The sequence below is a fragment of the Pholis gunnellus genome (genome assembly GCF_910591455.1).
Source record: "Pholis gunnellus genome assembly, chromosome: 8".
Lineage (NCBI taxonomy): Eukaryota > Metazoa > Chordata > Actinopteri > Perciformes > Pholidae > Pholis > Pholis gunnellus.
The window spans coordinates 6,329,485-6,335,484 of NC_136534.1; the positions used below are offsets into that span (position 1 = coordinate 6,329,485).

The window sequence follows — 6,000 nt, forward strand, 5'->3', positions numbered from 1 at the left end:
TGGCACTTTGGCTCTCTACAATAAGAGGGTGGTTCCAAAGTGCATGTCCACCACGCTACTAGAGGAATTCATTATTAATGGTGGCACCCCATCCGTCACCATGGGCCAACCGGTTCCCAGAAATATAGCCACACATCTGCACAAGTTCACAGTAAGCAGCAGAGCAGAGCAGACGTCTGAGCGCTGCTCTGAGCTGCATCAGAAGGTGAGGAAGGAAGCAGCAGCTCATTCTGAGTGAACTTCAAATAAGCCGAGTGACACATGCTTGGTTAGAGTCCTTTATGACTGATGGTAGGGCTGGGAAATATATCGATATTATATCGATTTTGTGATATGAGACTGGATATCGTCTCGGATTTTGGATATCCTAATACGGCTTCGTTGTCTTTCCTGGTTTTAAAGGCAGCATTACAGTAAAGTGACGTTATTTTAAGCAGGATGATTATTATTTTTCCTTTAACTGCTTTTATTTCCATATTGCTGATAAAAAGTCATCGTGTAAATAACTTTCTGACGACATCTATATCAAGAAATGTGGTCCAAAATATTGAGGTTTTTGATTTTCTCTATGTTGCCCAACCCTAACTGATAGCAAGGTCATTAATGTTGAGTTATTACTAAATTTGCAAAAAGACATACAGTATTGTCTCACTTTTTGACTTTTGTAGTGCTCTAAGTCTAAGCATTAAACAGTTACATTTAAAATGTTTTAAAGCAACATGTCCTTAGTGTTGACAATTCTTATTGGAACTACTTTCCACAGAAGAAACGGTTCCTTAAACAGTTTCTGTTGGACAATGTAAACATGATATTTAAATCCTGTCAGCACCACAAGCCACATTCAGTTCACCTCCCTTGTGTTGGCGCTGCAGCGGAAACAACAAAGGTGGATATCTTAAAGCCTGTACAAATGAAAACTAAACTAAACAGACTAAATCAGAAACAAACAGCCAGAAACGTGCACATCGCTGTGACAATTTCTTACAACGCATCTATGAAGTAGACTTTCCCTCCAAGGACCACATTGTCTCAGGAACCAAACAAGAGCAGGAGTTACCAAAGCGTTACAGCCATCACATCAACATTCAAAGTCTTTATATTACACATTCCTCCTCATTTTTAAGAAAATGAAATATGTGTAGCCAGAATAACCGAGACAGCACAAGCAGCACTCAAACACACACACACACACACACACACACACACACACACACACACACACACACACACACACACACACACACACAGCAACCACCATGTGTGTCTAGCATCTGTAAACCATCTAACACTGAAGGTGCCAGTTCAGTGTCTCTCTCCTGGTTTACGAGCAGATGTCACTACAAGCAGAACAGAGAGAGCTGAGAATCACATGTCAGGACTTCACACACCTCGTCGCTGCTTACGTTAAGCACATAGTCGCCTCCATATATAGCTGTGTGAAATACAAATGTGTTAACTGGGCACAGCAACATTTACTCTTCTCGTTCTAGATGAGATTTGCCAACTCATACCAACACCGGTATTCTTAAGAAACTAGGTCCGAGTAGGCCTAACAGATATTCAGATTACAATGGTATAAAACACGGAGAAGACCTAAAACAGTAACTTTGTTGCTGGAACTAAAAAGCCCTTGAAATAGCTTTCAGACCATGATACTACAACTCTCCTCGTAGATACGTACTACATCTAGGAGGTGGCTGATAAGGAAGAATTCACTTGCGAAATCTGTTGCACAGTGAATAAAACGTCGACAAGTAGAAATGATCCGGATGGATCCCAGTGTGTACACTACACGGATGCCTTAACGTCCGTCTGATCAGTGTCAGACGGGCGAGAGAACACACGAGAGAAGACAGAGTCCTGTGTGTACCCGTCAGTCTCGCCGCTCTGTTTCCCCATGATCCAGTCCATATTTATCCTCTTGCTGTGTTCTCCCGATGACCTGCAGCGCCGTTCTGTATTGATCCCATCAGCTCCGTGGTCGCATGACAAGCCTCATATTTATCTGATCCAGCCTGCTGCCTGCTGCCTGCCTGGACGGCTGTCGGACAAAGTGTGTGTGCGTGTGTGTGTGTGTGTGTGTGTGTGTGTGTGTGTGTGTGTGTGCCCATGTCCATGTGAGTACTGTACTCATACGTGTGCATATGTGAGTGCTAGTGCGAGGCGTATTGTTTGACATGGGGCAGCAAAATGAGTGAGGGTAAAATGTCACAAGTGACGTACTCAGTATCCCGGCTGCTGAGTCTCCGTTTTCCATCCCTCTTTAACCTGCACTCTGCTTACCCCCCCCCCCCCACCCCACATGACCCCCCCAGGTGCACAAAATAAGAAACATATACACACACTGGTAAAGAGTTAGGAAAGGGCTTTGTGCAGAGCATCTCCGTGTCTCACTGAATGATTCTGATTCTCTCTTTTCTCAGTTTCAGTGGAGGAGTTGTGATTCTTAGTGAGCCACTGCTGTGGTTATTTTTAGCCTCTATTGTTGTTTTTTTGTTCTGTGTTTGGGTTTGCACCTTCTCTGCTTCACTGGCTGTGCATGGAGGAGCCCGCCGACTGGTGCTCCACTGCTCTCTAGTGGACAGATGTGCTGCATAAACTTCCAAGAACTAGATTCCTGGAGTTCTGAGGGAATGTGTGAGTAGTTTTTTTTTTTTTTTACTGCCATTTTTGCAACAGTTTCTGTGTTCAGTTCAGTCAATTAAGCATAATCAATTAGGTTATTGACAGACCATTTATAGCAGCAACTATTTGTTTGGCCAAAATGCCAAACAGTTGCTGTCAGCAGCTGATTAAATGTGAATGTATTTCTTGTGAATTGAATATCTTTGGGTTTTAGACTTTAACTCAGGCAAATTGAGCAAATGTATCGATGTTTCTGACATATTTTATAGACAAAGTGACAAACAAATTTAATTTAGAAAATAACCAGCATATTATTTTATAAGGCAAAAAGTTGGTAGTAGACATAAGAAGAGAATCCTTAAAGTACGAGCATAAACGTTTACGTAAAAAACAGGTTTTAATGTCAGAGTCTGAGGTTTGTCTTAGTCTTGATTGTCAATTCATTCTTAGAAATATAACAGAACAGATAGGACTATCTTGGTGATGCGCGCACCAGTAAAACCAGTAACCTTCATTACAAACTGGGTAATTAGTGTGAGCAGCAATAGCCACCGTGGTGGAGGAGAGAAAAATGACGTCATCGCTTCACACCGAAGAAAAGCAAAAATCAACTTGAAGCTCGTGCATTGCCCCTTTAAGAGTCAACATGGAAGAGAGGACTGATCCCAAACCAAAATGTACATTCTGTGACGCCAAAAATACAACACATGCAGACAAGTCTGCAACTCTGTCGTCTGGGATTTATTTCAAACTCAGATGGGAGTGAGACATCCCCAGGAGAGCTGGATTGATGCGGCTCCTTCTGCACAGACAGCAGGACAATTACACAGCGGGCCGTCACGAGGACCTGAACATTTTAGTAAAATCCCAGAGATTTAATTAATCTGAGCCCTCTGAAGACATCTCTGCTAATAAGAGGAGGGGAGGGGAAGAGAGGAGAGGAGCACCCTACCTGCTCCTCTAACAATCTCCCTGTCTCTCTCTCTCTCTCTCTCTCTCACCCATCAACTGCTAGGTGTTGGTCTTCCTCTCTGTATAATGGTGCTTTTGTTGGGGACTATTTTCAGCCAGAAATGAATGCACATTTGTTGCATTAGTGAGTCTTTACAGCACCATTGTGGCAATCATTAATAAGGAATAACAATCGACCGGCTTTTTTCTTTAAACTATTAACAAACAAAAAAAAACGACATTTAGGTGCCAGCACCAGAAAATACATTTCCAACCTGCTGTATCGATATCTAATCAATGTCAAAAGCTATAGATGAAAAAGCACTTCCATCAGTTTGCCGGCTGTACATCAACACTAACGGTCTACCTCTGTTCATTTTCGACACTAACGGCAGACAGTATTCTCTGTCACACTGTACTGAGCTTTCCACACATGCCACCCAAAGCGCAATTACTTTCCAATTACACCACCTCCCCATGCTCAGAGTGTGCCGGGCAAACCCAGCCAGTCACTCCAAGGCCTCTCTCTCTCTCTCTCTCTCTCTCTCTCTCTCTCTCTCTCTCTCTCTCTCTCTCTCTCTCTCTCTCTCTCAGAATGAATCAGAATCAGAACCGTTTATTGCAGAGGTATGTTGCACATACAAGGAATTTGACATGACGGGTGGTGCATAACATTAAAACAATCAACAACAATCAACACAGTGCAAAAAGTAGAAACATTAAAATTGACAGTAAAATATAAAATAAAGTGCACAAACAAAGAGATAACAGGACTATGAATAAGTGAGATGTAAGTGTAATGTAAAAGTGTCGAGGGTATTTAAATAAGAAACCTAGAAGGGATGTGCAGGGGAGTGACCGGTAGGAATTTGTCCTGGGGATGAGAGAGTCAGTGGGGGTCCCGGGCTCTGTTGATGAGCCCAACTGAAGGCGGGAAAAAACTGTTCATGTGGCGTGAGCCTCTCTTCCTCTAATCCCGTCTTTGAGCAAACTGCAGCTCAGGACCTTTGTATTTCACTCAGAGAGAAGTCAGCCAGATGTTGGTGGGAAAAAGCTATATGAACAGTGATGTGTGCAGTAGCGGCGCTCTCCTCAGGGGAAAAGTGTGACTTTTCACTGACTGACTACCACGAGCAGAACGCCTCAACTTCCATCATAACTGTTAAATACCCCTTGCTTAAAGAATGTCTGCGTATTCGCTCGTTCTGGATTCAGCTGTCTCGCGGGCCACACCGAATAGACAGCACGACACCAGCAGAGGTGCTGCAACGAAACGTCACCTGCTCAAAAGATTGTCAGCGCGGAATATTGGCCTCCCAATATCCCATGGACAGCGTAAACAAAACGCGGCCTCGTCTTAGCGTCAACAACCGGCGTAGAAAATCTGTGATAGGGGGGGATCTCGCGGCTGCAGGCCCTCCGAGTCCACCGCAGACCAGAGTGATAATTAGATCATAAGGGAGTGATCTGGCTCACCAGCTACATACATCATGATCACCACACCAGCCAGCCAGCCAGCCAGTCAGTGCTGCCAGGAGATGAGGTTAATGTCTGCCTGAAATCGCTGGGAGGCAAGTGATCACTGGAGGCTCTGGCGCTGCCGAATTCTGTTCTGATACAGATGTTGGTGCAGTACAGTATGGTGTCAGTGCATGCGTACAGTTTGATGACGCACTATAGGGGAGGTTTTATTAATGCATGATTGAATGTAAAATCTATTAATGTTGGGGTGCTTGATCAAAATCTATCTGGTTCACAACATGTGTAATGCCTATCTAACATCTTTAAATAGAAAATAAGCGTTCTAATATTAGTTGTAAGAAAATGTTATATAGGACAATACAATGTGATTTCTATTAGGTCTTTTTTAAGCAACAATAAAAATGAACAATTTGTGTAATATATGCAAATCTGCATGTCACAACTTTAACTTTTGTCTGTAATGTATCAGGAGCAGAGCAGCGTTTGTTTGTTTGGGGAAGGCCAGAATGGGAATATTAACTTAAAGTGCTACTGCCATGCTTCAACACCTTGTCTGTTGTATTTTACAGTATTTCACTTATGTGTTTTTCTGTGTAATGTCCAGGTCCATTTGGGGATTGAATGTGTGTGTTTTCATTTTGGTTTTCTTCTTTCTTGGTTGCCATTGGGACAAGGGTGTTATGCGCTGGCTAAACCAAACCAAAGGACACTAATGTCGGTGTATGAATGCCCATAGTGTGTGTTTTTGTAAGGAAATGTCAAACAATTATGAACCAACACTAAATAAAGAAGAAAAATGTAATGTAGGAACTCCAGCCACATTATATTGCCCCCAAAGCCTGTTAGGAATGTGTTCCTGTACTCCGCCCAGCCACATCAGGAAAAACCAACATGCACCTTGTCAGCAGTATCCCTGCAGGATGCAGAAAACAGAAATCCCCC

At 43.1% G+C, this 6,000-nt stretch overlaps 1 protein-coding gene across 3 annotated transcripts in view; it reads right to left on the reverse strand.

The window, feature by feature from the left end:
• The window catches only part of rims2a (regulating synaptic membrane exocytosis 2a), a gene marked incomplete at both ends in the record, with an annotated part of 124,855 nt that overhangs the window by 112,322 nt on the left and 6,533 nt on the right, over positions 1-6,000 (reverse strand). The window lies entirely within an intron of this gene.